Genomic DNA, 27,975 nt, shown 5'->3' with positions numbered 1-27,975 from the left:
GAGATCGTGTTCCTATGCACTGCAGGCGGTCCAAATTCCACCAACATCTTGCATTACACGTTGTTATAGTGTAGTGAAAATTGCATAATTAGATCTGGCCCACCCTATATATTAGGGATACTCTGGTCAGTTTGTTTTGTTTTTAAAGCCGATACAGATAACTGATTTGCTTGGCCAATGCCAATACAGATTTGATTTTTTTTTTTTCCCTTTAAGAAACTTTTTACATGAAGGTCCTGCATAACCATATACATGGTAGCCTTGTGTTCTATATTAAAGTGCATTTTTATATTATACTATAGACCACAGGTGTTAACTGTTCATTTTTTATTAACAATATGAAATTCTGTAGGCTCATATTTTTTATACCCGTATACTTGAATAAGGCTGCAATGGAGCTTTAGCAGCACAGAAGTGTACAGGTTCAGTTGAAAACAGAAACTGAATAAAAATGGAAGATGACTGGCTTTTAAAACAGGTTGCCGGAAGTGACATCATCCGGAGCTGGAAGTGACGTCCATGGCCCCGGAACCGGAAGTGACGTTATCAGAATGATGCAGAATTTCCTGCGTCTGGTCTGCAGAGATTGAAGAGAAAGGTTTATTGCATCCAGCCACCTCCTGGCCTGGCATGGAACTACCTTCTTTTGGTCCTTCTAGCTGCCTTTCATGCACACGTGTGTGAAAATATATAGACACTCACACAACATACATACACTCACACAATCAGTTAATTGTTAATGGCAATTGAATTCTGCTTAAAAGTAAATATAACTGCAATTTATAGGTTTTAGTCATTGATTGCACTACTGCTTTTTTACTGTAGGTGTAAAGTATACATTTACTATATTTATACAAGTGTGTTTTTTTTCTTCAGTGTATCAGCTAGACATAATTCTTCAGGTGTAATTATAAATATGGATTGCCATTTTAATAATACAGTACTTGTTCTTTCCAAAACTTACACTGTATTACACACAGCAACTAATAGTAAACACATTATAAATCCTTAAAAAGCCAATAAATTGTTCATAAATTCTTTATCAAGAAGGCACAAGACTAATAAGCTTATCATGCTTATACATAAAAGACACGTTTTTTCTGTTAAGCTAACAAGCCTATTGTTTACCAAGCAGCAATTTCAAATTTTTCCAATTAAAAATATAAGCTGCTATGCAAACTCAAACAGTGTCCGTTTTAATTTAAAGGACAAAATAAATAGGTCTGAATTCTTTAAAGTAGCTTTTCTTGTTGTTTGTTAAATTAAACAGAAACATTTAACTAATTCCTTTTTCTCAGTTTATTACTCCACTTTCTTTAACGTAAAGGCTCATATTCCAATCATCTCTCAGTGTCTTGTAAAACAAGCCTCAACTTGCTGTGTTTACACTACAAAAGGAAAAAAGAAAAACGAGGCACCACTGGCTCAATTATGGAAATATCTTGCATAAAGGAGCACTGAAAATTACCGTAAAACCTAGAAAAACAGGGGCTGAAAAGATAATTTCTTGTGATTGGCCAATTTACCGATCACTAATCAAGTCTATTTTTGTGAAAATCGGACAATATCTCAGATCACATAGCAAACCCACATTCACAATGCACTTTACAAATCACACAAAAATACACCTGTTAGCAATATAATACAAATTTTAGCAGCTTTGCATACCAGCTACTTTGTTCATTTGGAGAAAAATCCCAGTAGTCTAGTCATTTTTCTTACTTGGTCTGTAAATTTTTTCAGTTTTTCTAAAAAGATAATTTTGGTGCAGTTTTTAATACTTCAGCTCCAGCGATCCAGCGACATCAGTTTGAATGCTGTATCCTCTGATTGTCTGTGTGGAGTTTGTGCATTCTCAGCATGTCTCACATCTCTAAAGGGTCCAAGTTGGGATAATTGGCATCCACACTGACTTGTCCTGTGAGTGTGTGCAAGAGTTGACCCTGTGATGGACTGGTGTCCTGTCCAGAGACTTTAATACCGAATCTGCCAGGTTAGCCTCCAACCACCTAACTATGGGAAACTTCACCTGCAAGTTTTGTCATTTAGTTAAGGATAGAAAAATGGTTATTCTTCAAAACTTGTAATTTTTTGAAGTACTTAAGACCATATTATTTTTAGGGTCATCATGATGTATTCATTCATTAGTACTGTATATTAAATGAATTTAATTTAAATAAAATGTTAATTTTATTTTAATTCTGTTTTCTTATTAGAAATGTTATCATTATGTACTAGCATTTAATCAAAAGAGAGCAACCTTGTATTTAAATGGTCGGTATATCGTTTTATTACCATTCATACACCGAAGATTCGGCTGCTACTATAAATTCATTAAAGAATAAACTATAGCTTTCCAGTCAGAAGAAGAATGGTCCATGTTTGGAACATGTTTTCTCCTTTCTTAATAGTTAAAGTAAACCCAGACAAATAGTGTTTGTCTACTGTTTACTGTTCATTTAGTAGGAAAAATAATCCCATTGTATAATTATCTTAATTTTATAGCAATGTGAATGTAGTGGGGTTTTTGTTTGTGCATATCAATCCTTTATAAGGCTTCATTAATTAAAATAACAACAACTATTAATGTTCTCTAGCAGTCTTTTTCCATACTTTGTCATGTGTTGCTGTTTCGTACTATCAGCATGGTTCAGAAAAGGGAACAAATCATTGTGAATATAACCTATTTAGGTCCTGATAACAATCAACAGACGAACACTCTGAGTCTTTCTTAATGCTTGTGTGGCAAACATTCATCCATCCTGAAATCCCAGCATCTAAGCAATAATAATTTTTTTTATCAGTAATTTGTTGCTGTCATTAGACATGTGGTGTAGCACCTGATGCTACCACCAAAATGACTCTGATCCTGCAAAGGTCAGTCTTCAATTGAAAATTGTAACTGTTCCGTTGATTTTTCGATGGCATGTACTATATATGACCATTAGAATGATGGTATTGATGAATTTAGTTGAACATTGATTTTTAAACATTAATTTGTCTTAGTCATGACTTCTTTACAGAATAATAACTTAACCACAGTTTTAGTGCAGATCTGTTGTGCTAGACTAAAACTAATGTTAAAATACTTTCATTGATTTGAAATGGCATTATTTGTCCTGAAGTGAAGAGTTATGGTTATTATGTCAAGAAAAGTGCACAGCTAAAACACCACAACCTAGTACTACAATCACATGATATTCACTGAACACTAAGCTCTCCTGCTTCTCAATTCTTGTTATATTTATTGGGTCCTAATGTTTTTAAATTTTCTTTAATGCATGTGCTGCTGATTGTTTATTGTGATGCAGTGCTCAGGGGTCATCCCACATAGAAAGAATTACCTCATGACACTGGTCACTTCTCAATTAAGCATTCCATTAGCAGATGATTCCTGCTTCTTGTTTGTGTAGTGATTGCATTTTACTGGCTGTAAATCAGCTGTCCAGACAGGACATAAATAAACAGTCAAAGCATGTGGTAATAGCATTTTGATCTGTTTTACTGTTAGGAGTGCTGGTGTCTGTTGCAGACAATTCACTTTATTATTAGTATAGCATAATGTTCTGTCCTCTTTTGAAAAATGGGTAGTCAGTGACTCCCATGCTTTACTAATGTGGTAGGCTATTAAAATAAAAAGGTAATTTGGATATGACTTTCAATTAACCTAACTCAATAATGTTTCATAATTTAAGGCTTCCACGAATAGCTACTATGTTTTATATGCAGTGTCTTGCAAAAATATTTTCTGAGTTGTTCTTTGTTAGAAGAATAAATTTAGTTTAGTATATTATTCCAAACATGAGGAATCTAAGCTTATTTTGTAAATAATAGGACAATGTACAATAGAGGACACCTGACAATAAAAAATAAATTAATACTTCAATATTTAGTTCAAGAATTCGTTATGGTAGGCTGCATTTTTGAGATATTTGTACATGTAGGTGTTCGTGGTCTATAAAACTATAAACAATGTATTGTTTTAAGTATTCAAATAATTGTTAAGTCAAACTTGGAACATCTCTAATGTTCTAATATCCATCACAGTGTTTGATATCTTATTCCAACTAGTCTTCTCAGTGTGAATAAAAACACTGTACTGCATGTGTGAAATTTACCCATAGTGAGATTTTATTAGTGCCAGCATGTTCTAGTTGAAGGTCTCATTTTAAAATAACAGCTGGACTTCCATTACCAATTGTTTTTATAATTTAAAATTTTACCTCTTATCACTTCTTAATCTCTCTGTTTGAATAGACTGAATCGGTTCCTTTAATCTGTTCTCACAGCTCATAACTCTCTTCTCTGGAGTTTGTCTAATAGCTTCAGGACTTTCCTTAGTGCTGGAGACCAAAACTATGCACAGTATTCCAGATGAGTTGTTGTGCAGTGTAATTCAGGATCCTGTTAACTTTGTTATTCACCTGTGTATACGTTTTGGATCTGGCAATGATATATTTTATACATATATATTTAATGTTTTGAAATATTTTTCAAAATGTTGTGCATTTGTTCACTAGTAGTTATTGTTATCTAGCGTTAGACTTCAGATAAAGGTCTAGTAACAGTTCCAGTGTAAAATAATTCAGCAGTGCTTAAAATCAGATAGGAAAGAAATGTTTTCTGTAGTTCGGTCCATGATATGAGATGTGATGTGGTGTCTTTATAAATGCAATATATTACAGTTTTACTCCTTGAAATTTTGTGAATTGTTTTGCTTTTCCTATAACAGGTCATTGCTGTTTTTTCAAGCTTCCTTCCGTTTAAAGTTGACACTGTTTGTGTTTTAAAGCTAAATCTTCTTATATATGATATATAAATCTTAGTTAATGTTTTTGACAATTATCATGTAGTACAGATTTTATCCTTCTGTTTTAATGTTTTTTCTTTATTTGTATTATTTTGTTTTGTTAAAAAAAAATTTAAATATACTGCAATTTCCAAAATTAAGTTATGAGTTTCTTATTTGCAAAATTACTGATGTTAATGCTGGAATAATATGATTTAATAGTGAATTGCTCAGATGCATACTGATTGAGCTAAATTTTTAGACAAGTTAAAGCAGAACAATTATGCAGCTTTATTCACCTTAAATGTAACAGAACTTGTAAATATCTTAATGCTGTCAGGATGGGTATTTTATCATTTTAATTGTTTACCCTCATTATACCTAGGAGTCATACATCTCAGGATAAACATCTGCTTTGTATTGTACAATCGCTTAAAAGTAAAATATATACCTTTTATATCTTGACTTTTGACTACCATCTTTATAACAACCCATACATTTGATGTTAAGCCTTTTTATTTTTAATTGCTGTCGGTAGTAATGTTTGTAATCAGGTCACTTTTCTTAGTTTAGCTTTAAATGTACATAGCCTCTACTGTACTTCATAGTATATAGTGTTGGATGTAGGATTGGTTCTTTTTTCATTCTTATCCCTCAATTAAACTATTTAATATTACTTAAAATATGAATAATAAAGTATTAAACTGTTGTATATTTTCTCAGCAAGACTGATAAACATTCACTAGAACCTATTATGTGCACTACAACTGTTGATTTCTTGGACAATTAAAGGTTAGTATTATGCACATAACTTATAGAAAATATGGATCATGTTTACTTCCTACCATTTGATTCCTATATTTGAAGTGCAAGAGTTATATTTAAGTACTTGGCATTAAAAGTATTTAAAATGAGCTTCCTAATCCCCAAGTGATCCCCTTATAGCTCTAAGATATTATTTTGGAATTGTGGGCTAAGTCACTGTTTAGAGATTGTACCTTTTCCCCATGTTTGCATGGATTTTTCACCAGGCACTCCAGTTTTCCTACCACAAACTAAAGATTTATATGTTAAGTTAATTTGCTACTTTAAAATTTGTCTCATTTTAGCGATTTTGGCTTTGTACAATTCGTGTGCTCTGCTATGGATAGTTGCTCAGACTAGGGTATGTACCTGCTCTTGCACGTAGTGCTGCTGCGAGAGGATGTGGCCCACCACAACCCTTTGTTAAAAAAGTTTTAAAGATATTTGTATATGCCATCATTTTAAAAGTAAAGTATACCTTCTTTAAGTTCTATGTACAGACCAGCAAATAATTAACAATTATCTAGTGTTCACCAAAAAACAAGTAAATATACTTTTGGTACAAAAGAGAAATCTCTGGTTAAATTTAATCATTTAATAGTAAAATTGGCCAGGTAGGAGGGTGAAGATGTTACAACTTTAGGACTTTAGGAAAAAGAGAGAGAGAGAAAGTTTCCTTCATGTATTTAATGCCCAGACGGCTTTTCTAAGATACCACTGCTCTCAGTGCCAGCATTTAAAACCTCTTATCATTTTAAACAAAAATAACTTAAAATGATTAAATTTTATTTTTCTATCAAATAATTTGGATTCTATAACATAAAACCTTTGATAACACGGATAAATCATTAAATCTAGCAAGCTTGAATGTTATGGTCCTCAGTCGTAAAAATCAAAAAGAGAAGTAGTTTGACATTTTAGCATACTGAAGTCAAATATGTCTTCCTGCCTGAGATTCGTTTAAATGTTAAAGAGATCAGAGTTGAAAATAGATGGGTTTTCTGGGTGTCTTATAATAGCAAGAAACTATAATTGTGTATTAATTCATTTTTTAGATAGATCATCTTCTTATGTAATCATAACTTCTAAAACAGCCTCAATAATGTCATGTGTTATGAAGGATCCTAACATGTCTAATCTGTGCAGGTTTCTTTACTTGTATTTGAAACAATATTGTTTCATTACAGTTTACTTTATTAATTACCGTGGCTTTTCTCTGTTAAGTCCAACAGTTATAATGACATTGTTATTACTGGCAAAGCTCCTCTTGTCATGGATATTAGGGTTTTAAACAGCACCAATCCAAACCAACCCTTTATTAATTTGCAGGTGAAGAATTTGTTAGGTTTGTTTTCAAGCAAATTGACTTCTGTGTGAAAACTAATGTTTCCCCAGAGGCATTTGTGGAAACACTTTAGGAAATACTGAAAGCATACTTAAGAAGACAAATAATTTCTTATGCCTCACATAAACATAAAATACAATCTCTAAAGTCATTAAAATTAATTACTGAGATCTCTAAAACTAATGACAAATATGCAAAATTGCCAACCGTTTAGCTTTATTAAAAAAAAAAACAGACACCAGCATTGCTAAGAGAATTCAGGTTATTGATGTCAAGAAAAACTGAGCAAGTTATGTTCATGGTGCTCTATTATTAACATAGACGCTAACCCAGGATATAAGAAGGAAGCTCAAAGTGCAAATAGAGAATTAATAATGTAAATGGAGTCATTGAACATTAAAAGATAAAAGGTGTATTTAAGGAGTGCTGTAAAATGTGTCATACATTTGAATGCACTAAAACTGATGCTTTCCATACACCTTTTTTGAAATAATAGAAGTACTACAGCTAGACACATCATGTATAAAGTAGCTGGACAGACCTGTGAGGCTTTGAGATTCAAGATGCTATCATATCATTACAGAGCAGGAAAGCCATAATGCACAGACAGATATCCTGCAGAATTTTGTGAAATACTCACAAAGAATATGATACCAGTCTTCAAGTGTTTACGTATGAGGTGATACTGTCAGTTGTGCCAGCATGTGATAGTCATCTTTTCTTACTGTCCTTAACTTACAAAGAATTCAACCCATGAACGATTATTGGCAGTGAGAGCTTTAGCAAGTTGCATTCTTAAAGCATCTAAATCTCAAATTCAGCCTTTCAGTCAGCCATTTCTTCAATTATACAGTATATACCGTTTTTACTCGTGTACCACGCACCCTCGTGTAAGACGCGCGCCCTAATTTTTACAAAGAAAATCGTTTTGCCCCATGTACGATGCGCATTGTGATTGTATAGGAAACATTTAGAGAGAGAGAGAGCACGAGCAAGCGAGAGAGAGCGAGCGAGCGAGCCCTAGCAGAAGACGTAAACATTAAAGAATTACATTTCCTTGTGTATGACGCACACCTGATTTTCTAATGCTAATTTTCAGGGAAACATGTGCGCGTGGTACATGCGTAAATACAGTAAGTCAGAATTTTTATTAAAAAGTACTTGCCAAGTTTTCCTAATCTACAGTACTTTCAGTATTAGTGGTAGGAACTAATCTACTTGCAATAGTTAAGATATAGCTAAACTCCACTTCTTCTCTTGAATAAGTGAATCCCTATGTTATCTGAGCCAGTGTGCAGTCACAAGTTCAGCTGAAAAATGGTACTCAGCTATTAACAAGATATAGTACATTCATCATCAATCTCTGCAAAACATGGTGTAGCTCAAGTAAATTGTGTACACCATATGCACTTATCTTAACTTAAAGTTAACTAAAATGTACCCAGGCCTTGACCCTCAATTTATGTGCTGTTGTCAAACATATGATCTTCCCTCGTTTGTTTTTGGGATTGTTTCACACTCTGACCATACTGGAAAAATCTTTCCATATCTGTCAGACACTGTTCAAACTACTATTACTGCTGAACCACTTATAGCAGGATTAGGAATCAAAAGTATTTTCAAACAGGATAATATTGCATAGAAAAATCTGTTGTGGTATCATACTGTTTGTCATTTTATCTTTTTTAATTTGATAAATCCTAATCTACCATTATAATACAATTACAAAATATAATCTTTTATTTAAAATTATTTAAAAATATATTTTCTACTTAAGATGCTGCTTTAAGCTTCTTTAGAATTTTTTCAAGAAATAAAGGTTGTCTTTAGTATGCTGGACCTCAGATAACCTTTTTGAAATTTCAGCGTTTCTGATTGACAACTATATGTTGTGCTATCTGACTTCTAGACTGTCTAGAATATTCTAGTTAGGGATGGTTTGAGTTGGACATAAAATACTACATGTGCACTCAGGTGTTTTGTATTAAGCATATTTAAAATAATTTTATAAAACTAATAAAGGAGATATGAGACCAAGTATACCCTTTAACACCTCAGTATCAGTTTATAAGAGTCAGGAACTGCTAATCAGGAACATCTGATTAGTTGACTAAGGGGCAATGTAACATCTAGATGAAAGCACAAATTTTGGTAGTTCAGTCTGTTAAGGATTGTGGCAGCACCATGCAAAGGACAAAGGTCATCTGCAATGACTTTTTATAATAGAAATTGTTATTGCTCATGAGTCTCGGAAGAGTAATAAAGCAATTTCCAAACATATAAAGTCCATCATTTTACTGTGACATGCAAAAACGGTATAATAAAAAACAATAGACAGAAAAGTCTTCATGAAGGGGCAACGTATATATGGGTCATTCCATGTCAAATCAACCAATGTCCCATTACCAGGTGTATCCATGTTAGCCAGGAGATACCCTGTAAAGTTTTTTGATGTAAGACTAATACTTTCCAAGGTACAGCCAGTTTATCAAATTGGGTGTTAAGCAGTCCAAGCAGGCTCAGACATTGCACACTGGTATATTAATTGATATAGTATGTGACAAAATTAAAACATTTGGTACAGATGACCTTGAATGGTCAAAGCAGCCCCTTAAAACTGACCAAAATTTTATTCGAGTTTTTGGCATAACTATGTTTAGGCCTCAGAAATACATATTTGTAACCAATACAGACTTTTGATTTTTTTTTCTTATTCAGATAACTACTGGTATATAGGATTTCTGAAAAGCAATAAACAGAAAAGTAACTGTTACCAGAGTTTGAACTGCAGACCTCTCAAATCCAAAAAATCATTTTTGATTTTATTTTCAGAGCATCCTAACAACATGTGGGAATATGCAGATAATTTTTAAAATCTTTTTCATTCATTTTACATTGTCCCTTCTTTCTCAAAACACATGCAAATGTTTCATGTTTATTTTCCACCCTAAACATAAGCTGAATGCACCATGTGTCAGTAATGGTAATCCTTAAGTTTTCAATCGATAAGTAATCAAAAATGTCAAATTTTTTTTCATATCAAATGACAATGTCCTATCTCATGTAGCTGAACAGTGAAGGCGATTCTCCATGGCCAAAATAGTGCCTGGTAGTCAAGAATACCACTGTTACATCTGGGGAAGACAGTCAATTGACTGTCCGAATATTCAACACTGAAACAGCAGCTAAGATCCTGCCCCCTCACGATCACACTCCTGATGGATCAGATGCGAGCCTCACATTAGATCAGTGTCCTATTGGAGGCTATGTTGGGTGTAAAATGTTGGATTGGTGTGACTCATAACAAGAGTGAAGCGGAATGAGACATCCTGATATGTTTCATGCATCCAAACCATCCTGCAAAGTCTTTCCATTGGCCACCTAGAGATGATATTTGTTAGGGTCCATTACAGTGTGTTATTGTACTATGTAGTGCGCCTACAAAGCTCAGTAGGAGGCAGTACCATCTTGATCTCAAAGACAATGATGCACTTCGATTGAAACAGAAATGAAAAGGGTCATATTCCTGTTGCTGTAATACTAAGATGTTAACATTTCCTTATAACTAGTTAACTAGTGTTGTATTTAATGATAAAGGTGATTTATTTTTTTCCATTAATCCAGTATCCAAGTTAGTGATGAAGAACTTGATGGTTATCTTCATTACTGACAAATGGTGAATTTAACCCATGTTTAGAATGGAAAATAAAATGAAAGATTCACATAAGAAAAGTAAGACTTGTTTTTTGGTAAAGAAGGAACCATTTAGGATAGGCTCACAAGAAAAAATAATTTTAAAAATGTCTGGACATTTCCACAGTGCATCAAGGTGGTCTGAAAATTAGACCCAAAATATTTTTTTTCACATTTGAGAAGTCTGCTGGTCAATGCAGTTTCTTGTTTGTTTATAACAAAGCCCTATGTAGGTATCATGGAAAAACATGGAAATAATTTCAGCAGGCTGTATCAGGTAGAAGTATACTTTCTGAAAGTCTAAACATGGCAAAGCCAAACACGCAAATATTTTTTTTCACCATTTTTGAAGGTTTGCTCTTACCAAGTGGTGTAATCTGGATCAAATATTTTGATTTTTTTTACATACTATGCCTATAAAGATGCCGGTGTGCAAAATTTGAGCCTGCTAGGTTGTTTTGTTCTTGTGAAACTGATGGAAAAATAAAGCTGTGTCAAATCTGATACCCTTCTCTCCTCACAAAATTGGCTGTATCTTGGAAAGTATTTATGTTGCATCAAAACAATTTTACAGGGTGTCTCCTGGATAACATGGGTATACCTGGTATTCAGAGTTTTTTGAGACCATGGTTTGTGGGATTTGTGGAAATTTGGTTGATTTGACATGGAATGGACCATATGTCAGTCATTAATTCATGTACAGTTATCTTTATAAAAGTATTTAATGCTGTGCCATTTAGAAAATATATTTTTTTAATATATACATTAAATGAATGCTTAGAAAAAATGCAAATGAGTTTATTATGAACAAAAACGTAAGACAATTAACTTTTTTTTTTTTTTTGATTGATTTTAGCCAGATCAAGCAAGGAATTCATTTTAAACAAATTTTTAATAACAAACACTGTTGCATAAATCTGTTCACTATGTTAGTCTGCTGTTCATGGTGGTGTTGGTAATTGATATATACTGGAAAAGTTCAGGTATTGCAAGAAAATACTGATTTATAGCGATGCATTTGAAAGGCATTAATTTTTTATTGATTCTTAATGTTGTAAATTACTAAATTTATTTGGCAGCTAACAGAAGCAGCTACCGATGTTGTTCACATTTATTCTCCTTATAGTGCCACAATTTGCATTAATTGCACTGCCACTGCACTCACTTATATTAAAAGGCTCACACTATAATTAATGCTTTTTATTTTGAGTCATTTTGGCACAATTTCTGGCAATAAACAGTCATAAATAACTGACATTTGGAAAATATATTTCTCATTTTTTCAATATACTTACAGCCCTTTCCTTATGGCATTATGTTATTGATAGACTTCTCAGGGCAAACACTTGCATATGGCATGAAATTAGAGAGACGATGAAGAATGCTAAGTGGATTATTTTGCATAAAAAATAGACTGTGTTTGAAGTTGCATAATTAACCTGTGTTTAGAAAATATCTTGATTTATGCTTCTGTGTGTGTTTAAGTTGCATACATTATGGAAATTTTTAAAATTTATAATCCATTTAGCTGATGTGGTCAGAGTTTTTAGTGCAGTCATTTATAAGGGTCTGTATATTTAAACATTCTAAAGGTTTAAATGTGCTATTTTTCTGACCATTCTAGTGCATTAGCTTAAATTTTATGACTCACCTGCCTAGATCTTGATAGTATTCCAGGTCAAGGTTAGGATTTACATTTAAAATACTTCCTTTTCAATAAAAAGATTTACTTTCAACTTAAATAGTAGTTTGGTTGTACAATGGGAAGGTGTTGCTTTGTACAAATTACACTTTGACATTTTCAAGTGAACATATTTAATTTTTAGTTTTTTGTGGTTTATAGATATTATTAATACAAACTATATTTTTTGTATGTTTTGTATTAAATTAGATGAATAAATACTGTAGACAAAAGTCCCAAACCATTTGACTGTGCTGTAACATAAGTTTTTAAACAGGCTTAAGAAAAGAAAAAAGAACAGTATATTTCATAATTTTTGATTAATTAGTCACAATTAGATTTGCATGCATGTCAAGCTTTAACAAGACGCAACATCCCCTTCTCCTACATATAATCGGGTAGAGGGTACATTTGTAGATGAAATTGGATTCATTGTCTTAAATAAAAAAAAATACTTTAATGAAGTGTAAGTTTCTGGATAAGATGTTATTTTGCATTGCAGAAGAAAAAGGAAAGCGAAATGCAACCTTAAACTAGTTTTCTGGACATTTTAATATATACTTGGGGGCCATTTTAGCTACACGTTTTTATCTTAAACTGACTTGCTTCTTAAAGCTTCCAATCATATGAGCACAACTAAGTATACTTTATGTTAGGATTGTGTGGTATACCAGTACTGAAAAAGTACCATACAACTCAATTTTTCAAACAGTATGGTATTGGAAGTAAATTGCAGTTTTCAAGCAACTCACCCTCAGACATTTGTTACTGCAATAGGAAGCCCAATGGGAACACCTTCCGCTCCCACCACTCTTTGAATTAATATACTTAATATATCTAGCTTAAATCACCAAGGTGGGCCAACCCCCTTGTCCTGGTCTTCAAATCTTCAAATGTATATGCACTGGAAACTCCAAGGGAGAAGGTGCTCATGTTAATAAATTGCATAGTGTGCTATAGCAGGGAGTATATCAACAGTGTGGCAGAGCTGCAAGGCACACCTGTGTTTGCAGACAGGGGGATTGAAACAGCTGTGTATAGCATATTGTCAAATGCATGCTGCAAAGAATTCTGGGTGTACTGGAGGCAAAGGAGTTCTTTCTGGTATGTATATGATATTAAAGTGGCTGACCATGGTATATTTAGTAACTAAGGTAAAACGTTCTTATTTGTTGCTGTTATTATGTATATTTGATTTATACATCCCTGTGTTCATTTTTTAGAAAACTAGGGGGCTTCACTCGCCAAAACCCAGATATACAATTTAAAGAGATTGTTATTTTCATGGGAATTGTTACATATGCATTATTTTCACTTTTACTTCACTACTTAAGTTAAAACAATATTTTGAGTTAACTTTTCTTCAAGATCATATTGAATTTTGATTCCATGTTTGGAGTTACATTGTGAAAATGCAACATATAACTGCCCTTGAGTGAATATCATTTCTTTCTCTCTAATAAATAAACCGAATTTTTTGAATGTTTGTCCCTGTGATTTAATTGTCATAGCAAAAGCTATTCCAACGGGAAACTGTAAACGTTTTAATGCGAATGGCATATCAAGATCTCCTTTTGTGTCTAATGTTATTCGCGAAAGATGTACTACATTACCTTTCTTGTTGCCTGTTAAAATTTTACGTTAGAATTGTTCGACCAATTTTGAATACAACAATTTTGTCCCATTGCATAGCCCATCACTCGTACATAAATTACGCAATAACATTATGATACATCCTTCTTTCAACAGAAATTCAGTCAGTGGAAGACTGAACGGTGTTAACGCTTGTAGATATTCTATGGGATATTGTAAATTGATGTTTTCATCTTCCGCACAATCACCACCAACTGCTTCAGCATAGTCTATTGATACGCATTTAATTAATTTGCCGTGTAACCAATCGTCAATTTTTGCGTTAATTCATTTGTCTTCATTGTTTCTCGCTGCCATATTTAGATGAATGGGTGATTCTAAACTGGATCTTCATAAGTGTGTGTGTTCATAAGTAAGCCCTTTAATGACTGGTGTCTGTCCATTTTAAGTGCTGGAATGCACCTGATGACCACGGTCTTGTTTGAAAATAGTTGTAAGTAGGGCGTGACTTGAAAGAATCTCGAGGTAAAAGTCTCCGTCTCGCGGCAATTCCTTCCAAAAAAGTCTCTTCAAAAACTCACATCTCATCACAGGATTAGTCTTGTCTCGTCTTAACATTTTTTTATTACAATAGAGAGTTGTACAGTATTAGAAAACCTTTAGGTGATTTTATGAAATTGAAAGTACCTGGTATAGACTTTTCATCTTCAGCAGCAGGCTACTCCATTATGTAGAGTAATCATAACATAATAAGCAATACTGAGCAACAATAACCTTACCTTATCTTCATAATATAATCTAATTAGATAAAATGACTAGTGAATTAGTAAACATTTTTAGATAGTGTTTAATGATAAAAACAGTGTATAAAATAAATTTGGATTGTGACTCCAGTATGGTTTTATTAGATATTAAATGCTATTTATATGCAAACGCAATTTTTATGACATCATTTTCACAAATTTAACAAGCACAGTTTTTCATTGACTTTAGCCTCATTTGAAATATGTATGGCTGTTACATTTTTTAAATGTGTACAGAACTGTAATTTTGTATAATAGTGGTATTTTTTCCTTTTTATAGTAATCATATATCTGATATTTTTTATTTAAAATACAGAAAAAAACTTTCCTTAAATTTACAATTTTACATGGTAGTTACTGGAAGGAAATAATCAGAATTTCACAATATTTCAACTCTGCACATGAGCATAAACTTTTATCTAACCTGTCTGATCTGAGCTATTGAGAATAGACAAAAATATACACAGTAGAGTCTCGCTTATCCTACCTTCACTTATCCAACATTCCGTATTATCCAACGTCCCACCGCAAAATAAAAAGAAAATGCATTAATCAGCAACAAGAACTGCAAGTTGCGAGCGTGAGCGTAGTCTATTTTTTGTTGCTTCTGACTCTACCGCAGCTATTTACAGTGGAACCTCGGTTTGCGAGCATAATTCGTTCTGGAAATGTGCTCGCAGTCCAAAGCACTTATACAGTATATCAATGCAAATTTCCCCATAAGAAATAATGGAAACTCCGATAATTCGCTCCACAACCGAAAACTATTCATATAAAAATGATTAATACAAAATATAAAGTAAAAATACATAAAGCAAATTAACCTGCACTTTACCTTTGAAAAGAATCATGGCTGGTGTGAGTGAGTTTCTAAAGTCTTGTGGGATTCCACCGAACGGGACGACACGCGAAAGAGCGTCCCAAAGTGATCGCAGTCTCCCAGCGCTGTAGCAGTTTGCCATAAAAGCCAATCTGAAAAGATCGTGGACATGCTATAAGTGCCTGCCATCGATGGGTGATACAAGGAACGTTATAAATGCGCAGGGCACAGTATTACCCCGACCCTGCCTGACTGCTGTGTCTGTGTATAGGAGAATGGCAGATCCCGCCACAATAAATAACCACGCTGTTGCTGTTTCAAGCTTAATAAAGCTGGTGTTGCTAAAAGTGCTGAGACTCAGGTTCGAGTTTTCAGGTGCAAGACGGCGACTCACAAGTCACAGCACAAACACACACACACACGCAGTCACAATGCTGTAGTAAACAGTATACGCTCGTATGGATGTTGACTATATGAGTGACAGAGTTAAGGCTCTAGAAACTGCAATTAATTACAATGAGCAACAAGAAGAAGCTGCATGAGTCGACATAATGGTGCTGCAAAGATGGTGAGACTTGACAGCGAAGAAATGGCACTCGTCAGGAAAGCAGACTACGATCAAAAATGTCTTTAAATCATCACAGGACTGAACTTTTTAAGTACAGTACATACTATATTTAACTTCAGACAATTCTGTAACTGTAAGTTCATTTTTTCAGTTAATTTATTCTGTTTTGTTGTAAAACATGATTATTAGGTTCGTAATGTGTAAAATTATAACATAGTTTAACGTTTATTAGGCTTTTTCTTAACACCTGCCATTATCCAACATTATCGCTTATCCGACGTTCTGCCGGCCCGTATATGTTGGATAAGCGAGACTCTACTGTACTAATTTTGCATTTTGTGGGAAACTGAAAATCATGATCCAAAACATCAAGAAAATGGAAAAAAAAAAAAAACTTATTTGAGAGAAACATTTTTAATCTTCTTTCTTGCTTTTAAGATTTTGGGCTAGGTATTTGCTAAGGCCAAGTCCAAAGTCATGTAATTGTATTTATTGAAAAGAAAGATAAAGCTGTTCATTAGTCACCAGTACAAAGATGGCTGAAATATGTCAGATCTCAAGCTAGATTTAGAATTTTCACACCTTTTATTTTTTTGTCTTGCTGTCTTCACTGGCAACCTATTTCTTTAACACAACTCACAATTGGTGACTGAATACTCAAAATGTTTTATTAGAGAAGAATGGTTAGTTTGACTTATAATGCTTATTTACTTTAATTTTTAAACAAAATAACTGAGAAAGGAAATCATCAGAACAAAAGTATCTGGGAAAAACCAGATAATGAGTATGAATGTTGGTCTGTGACTAAGGTCTTTGCTCCTCAGTTGTTTTTGGGTGGCATGTACAGGTTGTGGTAGGTATGCTTTTTATCATCTTATTCAAATAATTTTTACAATAAATACATAGACCCATAAAACATATGGTTACCATAACTGCGTCTTCTGTCTATTGCTTCTTTCCATAACTAGTTTATTGTGGCACATACACGGTTATATGAAGAATCTTGTGCCTCACCTTAATCTCTGTCTTATTTTGTAGTTTGTCTCTGGATATTGCCTTTAAAAAGCTGTGTTACTGTCCATATAAGATCTAATTTTTCTATTGCACATGAATATCTTGATATGAGAGTATAAATACAAGATAAATCAATGTGCTAATACTGTATGTATTATAAATATGGCAAAATATTGGCTTAATCGTTCAAAGGATAAATCAGTGTCATTTCTGTTATTGATTATAAGAGAATTTAACTACACTAGCTGAAGTACAGTGCATACCTCTTAGTCCTTTTTGTTTGTTGTTTATTGATGGATTACATTCTTACTTTGATTTGCCATTTTCACCTGCTACTTGTAGAATTTAGTTTTGTAGCGTTGCTACAATTGGCTTTCAACAGTGTCTAAAAGATCATACGCTATAAAAGAAAGCATGAGAAAAGTTAATAAAAAGAGTAGAAAACCCACTGATATTATAAAATTAATGATCAAGTCCCAGATTTATTTAATTTTTAGAATTCTTAATTTTTGTATCACTGAAGCTGCTAAGAAACGGGTAGCAGACAAAGTTTCTTACTTCTCCCTGCAAATTCCTATTGCTTGCCTTTTATCTTTTCCATGCCCAGTTCTTGCCTTACACATGTTGTACCCACGATAAGTTGAATAGTTAAAAAGTTGACCTGCTAAATATGTGTGGTTTCAAATAAGTTTCTAGTAATCCTGACATGTGTGGGAGGTCGATGGATGGGTGTGACCTTTCAGACATTGTAATAGTATATGTGGGCTTTTCAGTTGAAAGTTTAGTAGGAAAGGATTGAAGGCTGTACTTTTTATAAAAGCATTCCCAGGGGTACATTAGACCTAAATTAGGGGTCGCCAAGTCCAGTCCTGGTGGACTACCATGCCTGCAGGTTTTCATTCTAACCCTTTTTTTTTTTTTATAAAAGAGTGCCCTGTTTGTGTTACTAATTAACTTCTTCTGAATTCATTTTAATTGACTGGTTTTTTTTTAAGATTTGTTTCCCTGAATTTCTTCATCATTTCTCTAAATTGCTTCATTTCTTTCTTTAAATGGCACCCAAACAGAAATGAAATGTGAAGTGAGTGAGCCAACAGAAGATCAACTAAGTCAGGGCCTCAACCTCCAACCAGCTGCTTAATTAGGCGCCCATTCTTGTTAATTAAACCCACTCTCTAATTCCATTGGCTTCTTGCTGCTCTCGTGGTGCATTAGCAGACATTTCTGAAATTGCTGATTTTCTCTTTCTAAGAGCACTGGTCAAATGTTTTGGGGACCTGAGTAGATCGACATTCCTGAGACCTTTTTGTCTCATTTTGTATCTCATTATTGTTTGGTTGCTAATTAAAGAAAATTAAACAATTAAGGAGTGAGTCTTCAAGAGCAAGCCAATTAAAATTAGTTCAAAAGAAGATAATTAGCAGCAAAAACAGGTCACTCATTAAGAAAAGGGTTAGAATGAAAACCTGCAGCCACGGTGGTTTTCCAGGACCGGAGTTGGTGACCCCCTGGCCTAGATTGTCTATGTCATCCATGAATCAGGTCTTGTTGCTGTAGTCCTAGTTATGTCATCTACATAATGTTACAGGTGACATAGCACATCTTCATTCTAATAGTAATGTCATGGTACCAGTTTTTTTTAAATGTGATACTATTCCCTTTAAATTTTATTATGCTCAATACTTTTAGTACCACAGTTACTTACTGTAAAAAATCAGAAAGAGTATTATTATTGCAAACAGGGAAAAAAGGATATTGAAAAATGAACTGTTAAGTTTTAACTTGAGAACCACTACATTGATGATGAACACAAATTTGCACAAAAGTATTGATAATGGAAATCATCATCTTAATAATTGTAATGTCCATTTGATTTTTGGTGATGATATCATGGCAAAGAGGAGTCTGGTGCCATAATGGTTCTAGTCCTAAGGCCTCTTGTGGATGTGCGAGTAAATCTAAAGACAAAACAAATATGAAATACCAATATATAAACCAAAATCATTCTAAATGAACCTTGCCAAAATTTTGAAACCTGTAATTTGAAGGACTAAATGGTTTCCATAGACTATTCTTTGAATTTATTCACAATCGCAGATGCAGTTATTCTTGTGGCACCAGCCTAAATATCATCATGCCACTATTGTCATGTGCTACAATTTAGATGCTAATGCTCAAAATGTCAGTTTCCATGATAGACAAAAAGTTGAATTAATAATGATAAATACAAAATACAGTAATCCCTCGCTATATTGCGCTTCGACTTTTACGGCTTCACTCTATCGCGGATTTTAAATGTAAGCATATCTAAATATATATCGGATTTTTCGCTGGTTTGCGGATTTCTGCGGACAATGGGTCTTTTAATTTAAAGTACATGCTTCCTCAGTTTATTTGCCCAGTTGATTTCATACAAGGGACGCTATTGGCGGATGGGTTAGAAGCTACCCAATCAGATCATGTATTACGTATTAACTAAAACTCCTCAATGATATACGATATGCTTCCCGCGCGGTGCTTGATTGTTTGCTTTTCTCTCTCTCTCACCCTCTCTGACATTCTCTGCCTGACGGAGGGTGTGAGCAGAGGGGCTGTTTGCACAGAGGCTGTTTGCTTAGAAGATACGGACGCTCCTCTAAAAAATGCCGCTTTGTTGTGGTGCTTCGGCATACTTAAAAGCACGTATTGATTTTTTGATTGTTTGCTTTTCTCTCGCGCGTGCTCTCACTGACATTCTCTGCTCTGACACGCATTCCTTTGAGAAGATATGTTTGCATTCTTTTAATTGTGAGAAAGAACTGTCATCTCTGTCTTGTCATGGAGCACAGTTTAAACTTTTGACTAAAGGGTGTTATTTCATGTCTAGAGGGCTCTAATAATGTTAACAGTGTGGGAGAGTTTATAAGGGCTTAAAATATATAAAAATAACCATACAAACATATGGTTTCTACTTCGCGGATTTTCACCTATTGCGGGGGGTTCTGGAACGCAACCCCCGCGATCGAGGAGGGATTACTGTAAGTCTAAAAACAAAAGTTAAATCAGAGAGAGAGCATGATTTAAAGCCTTATGGGAAAAGAGAAGGAACTCAAAAATATATTCTCTTCAAGGTAGCAAGACATATAGAAAATCTTGACTTCCTGTTACTATTTGAAATATCTGTACGAATATATTGCCTCATGCATTCTGCAATTGTTAAGTGTGATTGTTGATTTTATTAATTGTAAAAGCAATTCCAGACTTGTCTAGATAAAGTATTTAACCTATCCTATTAAGCCTTAAATTTTTATGCATTTTAAATGCATAACCATACTTGTCTAGGATCGGCTTGTCTGTGTTTTATGTTGTTCAGTCAGAATTTCCACAGCCTTTATGCATGTAATTGCACAATTATTAACAATGGTAGAGAAAGGAAACTTTTTTTGTGTCATCTGCTTTCTATGTGGCAGGAGTGAAATCATACCATACCATTGTTAAGCCCTATGAATCATATATCAACAGCCTTATTAAGAAATTAAAATGATCTAATCTGTCACTCCCCTAATCATCTGTAGTATGCTTTATTACCAGGTAAACATTTATGACAAGCTCAGGATGCCTATTGTTAATGTTTCAGCTGGTTTTGAATGTTGCTTTCTTTTTGTGAGGTTGCTTTAATTATTTTCCAGTCTTTTTTTAAGTGTTGGTACCACTTTTTAGTTGGTTACAGTATTTGATCAAGCATTGAAACTTGGGTTAATCATCACACAAAGTAATAACATTTATTTACTGTAGTACAATTCTTTATTTTTTGTTATGCTCCTATGTCCATCTTTCATTTTTATTTGTAAATTTAAGAATGTTTTCTTAGAGTACATCACAGTTCATGTGCCAGTCCAGATCATGATCAAATATGAAGTCTCAGAAAGTGAATGACAATTTTATTAGTTGATATTTTTCTGCTTATAGGTGGAATGTTAGTGCTAATTAACAGGTGTCACAACTTGGTTTTTTGAGTAGAGCGAATAAATAATTACTTCTAGACAATCCCCATATTATACACTTTAAGTTTTATATGTAGTACCTCAGGAGCAAATTAAAAAGCAAACAAGTAGAAGTGTATGCAAATAGTATAAAAATCACTGTTGATTTTCCTGGAATTAGGGCATTTTGTTTTTCCATGTACATGACATTTGAATTTCCAGGTGCCTTCTGGTTTTTAATGTACAAACCGGATTCCAAAAAAGGTGGGACACTAAACAAATTGTGAATAAAAACTGAATGCAATGATGTGGAGATGGCAAATGTCAATATTTTATTTGTAATAGAAAGTAGATGACAGATCAAACGTTTAATCCGAGTAAATGTATCATTTTAAAGGAAAAATATGTTGATTCAAAATTTCACGGTGTCAACAAATCCCAAAAAAGTTGGGACAATTAACAATAAGAGGCTGGAAAAAGTAAATCTGAGCATAACGAAGAGCTGGAAGACCAATTAACACTAATTAGGTCAATTGGCAACATGATTGGGTATAAAAAGAGCTTCTCAGAGTGGCAGTGTCTCTCAGAAGCCAAGATGGGTAGAGGATCACCAATTCCCACAATGTTGCGCAGAAAGATACTGGAGCAATATCAGAAAGGTGTTACCCAGCGAAAAATTGCAAAGACTTTGCATCTATCATCATCAACTGTGCATAACATCATCCGAAGATTCAGATAATCTGGAACAATCTCTGTGCGTAAGGGTCAAGGCCGTAAAACCATACTGGATGCCCGTGATCTCCGGGCCCTTAAACGACACTGCACCACAACCAGGAATGCTACTGTAAAGGAAATCACAGAATGGGCTCAGGAATACTTCCAGAAACCATTGTCAGTGAACACAATCCACCGTGCCATCCGCCATTGCCAGCTGAAACTCTACAGTGCAAAGAAGAAGCCATTTCTAAGCAAGATCCACAAGCTCAGGCGTTTTCACTGGGCCAGGGATCATTTAAAATGGTGTGTGGCAAAATGGAAGACTGTTCTGTGGTCAACGAGTCACGATTCAAGTTCTTTTGGAAATCTGGGACGCCATGTCATCCGGACCAAAGAGGACAAGGACAACCCAAGTTGTTATCAACGCTCAGTTCAGAAGCCTGCATCTCTGATGGTATGGGGTTGCATGAGTGCGTGTGGCATGGGCAGCTTGCATGTCTGGAAAGGCACCATCAATGCAGAAAAATATATTCAGGTTTTAGAACAACATATGCTCCTATCTAGACGTCATCTCTTTCAGGGAAGACCCTGCATTTTTCAACAAGATAATGCCAGACCACATTCTGCATCAATCACAACATCATGGCTGCGTAGGAGAAGGACCCGGGTACTGAAATGGCCAGTTTGCAGTCCAGATCTTTCACCTATAGAGAACATTTGGTGCATCATAAAGAGGAAGGTGCGACAAAGAAGGCCCAAGACGATTGAACAGTTAGAGGCCTGTATTAGACAAGAATGGGAGAGCATTCCTATTTCTAAACTTGAGAAACTGGTCTCCTCGGTCCCCAGACGTCTGTTGAGTGTTGTTAGAAGAAGGGGAGATGCCACACAGTGGTGAAAATGGCCTTGTCCCAACTTTTTTGGGATTTGTTGACACCATGAAATTCTGAATCAACATATTTTTCCCTTAAAATGATACATTTTCTCAGTTTAAACTTTTGTTCCGTGATTTATGTTCTATTCTGAATAAAATATTAGAAGTTGGCACCTCCACATCATTGCATTCAGTTTTTATTCACGATTTCATTGCATTCAGTTTTTATTCACGATTTGTATAGTGTCCCAACTTTTTTGGAATCCGGTTTGTAGTTGAAACAAGTTATATAAAAAAAGGGACTTGCAGCACTGTGTGCAGGGTGTTGTCCTCTAGCAAGCCTTAATAAACAATCTGATATTTTTTTTTTTATTTAAATGCTTATTTAAATAAGCATAAATAAGCATTTAGTGTACTTTATTTCAATTTATTCAACTTTACTTTTATAATAATTGCTTAATATATTATTAATTTGATTTGATTTGTTGTTGATGGTTCTTTAATAATATAATCATTGTCTTGCGGTTTACTCCTCAAATATCCATCCCCATATCTGACTATACGAAAGTCTAGTGGAGACCATTTCAAATTTTTTTTTCTGAGGTCCCTGCCTTTCCAAGGTCTGGAAAAAGAAAGGGAGTGACCATAAAATATTAGAGGCCATAGCTTTTAAGAGTAAATGTAAGCAGCCCCTCCAACTGTTCTAACTGGACAACTCCAACCTAAAATAGTAATTTTCATCATTGATTTAAATGGTCAGACTGTTGCCATTTCTTATACTGTCAGGCAAATAATTGCATTGCTAAAACCTCTGCTTCCCACTGTAATTTTGTTTTATCTTTGCTATGTAAGATGGCCTACTACTTGTGATTACATTGTATGTCCTTGAGTAAGATAAACATGACAGAAACATTTTTGTCACAAAATTTCAAATGTATTATTTTTGTATTTTTTCTAAATTTAACTGGAATGCACCATAAAGGCCTAAAGGTTAAGTCTGTCATTTTTTCAAGCCTGAGGTTATTAATTTGCCACAAAAAAAAAACTTTCTTCTAACATGTACCATTTTTTATAAACTTTAAAAATGCCTTGCCTGTTGTACCTTACAAAAGAGCTAAAGGGTACACGGGTTCATACCTGAATTAAAAAGCCATAAAACTTGCCAAATATGTCCATTTTGAATCGGCAAAAGTCTTGATTTAGAATAACATGCCTTATGCGTTTACGAGGTATCCTCCAGCTTGCAGGGAAAAACCTGGGGGTTGGTGGCAGAATTGGAACTCCAGCCACCATAAAAAAAATCTCACACTGGTTCTACTCCATCTGAACTAGTGTGGTGCTGAGGTGTCACCCATTGCATGGCTGCACTCAAGTCTTAATCTGGATCCTGAGTTGGTTTGTTGTGTGGTGGGTGCAGCAATGCTCTGTATCAGTACATGGTCCTAACCTCTCTCTCTCTTGTGATTAAAAAAGAAAATTGTAGGAATTATTTTATCTCAGATTCTTGGTCCTCTTTTTCTTGAGGTAAAAATACATTTTCAGTTCACTTGTCTGCTCACAGCTGCTGTCATAATTGGAGTTATGCCAGCCCTGACACTTTATCATGCTATATTACACTTAATATCTTACTTTTGCTTATGCAATTCTGTTTCTTCATTGGTTATGTTCTGCCATGACTTGTAACAACAGACAGATGTATGCATAAATCATATGATTATTTTTTCCTATACAGCTCTGTCTTGTTGCACATTACATTCTGTGTAATTATTTTACATATCCTACAGAGTAAGAATTATGCCAAGAGGCAGCATAGTGAATAAAGCACTTGTGAGTTTCATTGTACTTTACGCATAACAGTAAATCTGAGCTGAACTGTATTGTATTTTCAATATAAACATTAGAATTTTTAAGAACCTAGACCACCCTTTCTAAGGAGCTGAGAATAAGTAGCCAGCTGAATAAGATGAGTCACTCTTATCATCATATCATCAGCAAAAGAATTGGGGATAGCATGTTTAAATGAATAAACTCACTGACACTCATACCAGTCAATCTGAAATTACGCAGGATATACAAGCACAACTCATATAGACCATGGTGCTATGAGGAAGGAATGACAGCTCTATGCTATCACTGTGATGTTGTTAAAACGCAAGTACTGAACTTGGTAAATTTAAACCTGATTACACATAGGTGAATTGGTGTCACTAAATTGACCCTAGCCAGTGTATGTTCACCCTGCCACGTACAGACACTCTGTCCAGAGATCGCTCGTGAGTTGTTCCTTCCCCGCAATCTAACGCTGATGGATAGAGAGATGGATGGATGCCTATAACTTGGACTTGAAGTGGGCTTATAAATGCATACAGACACCTCATGATCTAGGATGCTTTGCTTTCCAAAGGGACACCCAGGACTCTTTAATCAATGCACTATGTTCTCCTGGAGGTGAGGGGGTTGATTAAATGTCAAATTAATACCACATCTCAAGGACAACGAAGGCACCAACAATACAGAGAACCGGCAGTAATTTGGTACCACTTGTTGTAACTCTGGTTCAGTTCATATTATGGGCCTACTCAATATTTTTCTCACTGTTGCACATGCATCTATTATCAATTCATCAGCAACATATGTTTGCAAAATAATGAAAATGGATGGTTGTATGAATTAAGCTTCAGTTGTGATAGAATATTGGAGATCATAACATGTGACTTTTTCAGTTATTTTTTACTGTCTACCAAACAGACTGCCCTTCATATCTGGACATCAACATTAAATAATGAAAATAATGGTGCTTCTCAGTTACTTTCCATGGTGAATCCACAACCTTTGTACTTGTAGGTCACTGTAGAGGGGAACAAAGTAAAACAAAGTAAAGTGTACAGTCGGTCTCATTTTAAAATGGATAATTTGCAGAAAAAATGTTTTGCTTTTTTGCTTCTTAAAACAACGTGGATGTACTATTTTGCAATGTGAATGTAAGCTCAAGAAGCTGATCGATACTCAATAACATTTTTGTTTTGGAAAATGAACGTAACCCTCTTAGTCCTATTGTAAGTTGTGAGAACAGACAAGGTATTTTAAAAAAAACAATTATTAATATGCTTACAACTTAATCAGACTTGTAAGATGCTTGAAGGCGCTGTTGCTCCATTAAACCTGACAGAGAAACGCTTGACACAGGGTAAAAACCACCAAGAAGATCTTTAATGACTTTACTTCTTGAAACAGTGCCCAAATGCACCTCCACCACCATACACAGGCAAAACACCAATAATCAACACACACATCTCCCTTCCACTCCTCCCACCAAGCTCTATCCTACTCCATCCCAACTCCGGCTCCCTTGCTGGGTCTCCACCAGTCCTTTTCATAGCCCTTGACCCGGAAGTGCTTCTGTTCCTCCGTCCAAGTGTCTTTTTCAGCACTTCTGGGTCAGATGGAGAATTATATTTTTCTTCAGCCTGGAAGTACTTCTGTGTTTCTGTCCCTGTGACTTGTACTTCCAGGCTATAGGGAACATAAAGATTCTCAGGTCTTCCTGCAACATCTCCTGGCGGCACCCATGGCATCCAGCAGGTCTGTGACGCCGAACTCCAAATCCCATGGTGCCCTGCGGGAATCTGGGGTACTGCTATGCTGCAGGGACATCTCCATCTGTTGTTCCGGGGGAAGTAGTGTCCCTCAGAAGCTGCTTTCCCCCATCTTTCTCCTCTATGGGCGTCCCAGCCGGGTTGAGCAGCCGGCCGTCCACCACACCCTACAAAGTATTCCAATCCTCTTTTAATACACAGCTCCCAACATTTTTTCCATTTCTGGAATGCATCCTGGAACTCGTTTTGTGGTGTCATATAGGTGTCATAGCCAATTTTCTATTGTTTGAAATTGGTGACCTTTCAGGGCGGATTTCAAAAAAAAAATAATAATAAGTTGACCAGAGCTGTACACCCACATTTCATCACCTGATGTGACATGTTTCAGAAAATTTTCATGAGCATTTAAACAATCTGACAATTCACAACTGACTTTGAAATGGTTCACTTTTTTCTTGTCTATCAAGAGACGCAGCACGATGCATCTGCATTTTCATTTCTGAGTGAAAATTGTGAGACATGAACTTTCTCAACATGATCACCACCTGTTTTGGGATCATCTTCCTAATTTGAATCAAATCGTCAACTCGATTTGAAATGTCTGTACGTTTTGTAACATTGTGTGCGGCTTAAACTATCTACTATACAACCTTACTGTAACACACCTAAAAAGTTTCAGTAAAAGTTTTTTGCCAGTTTTACACAGAATTTAATAGAAACATATTTCTCTTCAAGATCTTTCATATTTCAACTTGCAAAAAATTGCAAAAGCCACCGGAGATGAGTGCACTCTACAGCATGTACTTAATGACTAATTGATGTGGCATGATGAAGCAAGGTCAAGGTCACCCCTCCACACCAGCACTATCGCTTGAATGCTATGTTGACTCATTGGCACTCTCTTTAAGAAGTTTGGTTTCTTTTTGGACAGAACTCGTATGCTATGGATATGCAAAAATATTGTGGCGTGCAAAAGTATTCAATACCCTTTGAAAGTCATAATAATTTTCTGCATGGAATGGCAAGTCACAGCCCTGATCTTAACCCTATTGAGAATCTGTGGCACTATTTGAAAACTGCTATCCCTCTATAAATTCTGTCAAGAAGAATGGGGAAGAATCACTCCTGAACAATGTGCAAAACTGGTATGTACAGAACATACTTTTGCAAGGCACTGTAACTCTGACTTGAAAAATACCAAACTTATCCTTTAATAACTAAACCTGGCTGAACAAAATAATGGAAACGGCTTATGAAAAGGAAGTTTAACTTTATATTTGAGTTTACAAAGCAACATCAGGAAACCAACACAGCTCCAAAGAAACTTAATATTAAGTGACCAGTTAGTAGAAGCATTGGTCACGACAACTTCAGAAAATATTTTGTGTGTTAATGGGAATAGTCTCAAAAATAATTGCAACATATGGTTAAACCTGGGTAGACTGCATTGGCAAGGAAGAACAGTAATCACAACTCAGATCTTACCAACAGGGATAGAAAAACACTTCACAATAAAGTTAAGTGCCAAAAAGAACAGTTTCAAAAAATACCACAGAATTGAATCACTATCTCTGTGACCCAGTCTCAACAAAAATTTATCTTACAATCTATTACATGTATTTCTAAGTTATTGCAGGAATATTATTCAGAAACCACTAACCCTAAAAATTGTATAACCTGGTGTATAGAGCACTAAATCTTGGAATCTGATCCATG

General features: G+C 34.8%; 1 protein-coding gene across 1 annotated transcript in view; it reads left to right on the top strand.

Moving 5' to 3' along the window:
* Positions 1 to 27,975, top strand: part of ube3c (ubiquitin protein ligase E3C) — a 238,629-nt gene that overhangs the window by 176,790 nt on the left and 33,864 nt on the right. The window lies entirely within an intron of this gene.

The sequence above is a fragment of the Polypterus senegalus genome, chromosome 5, assembly GCF_016835505.1.
Source record: "Polypterus senegalus isolate Bchr_013 chromosome 5, ASM1683550v1, whole genome shotgun sequence".
NCBI lineage: Eukaryota > Metazoa > Chordata > Cladistia > Polypteriformes > Polypteridae > Polypterus > Polypterus senegalus.
The sequence above is the reverse complement of the archived record's forward strand: the minus strand, read 5'-3'. Positions and strand labels throughout refer to the sequence as shown.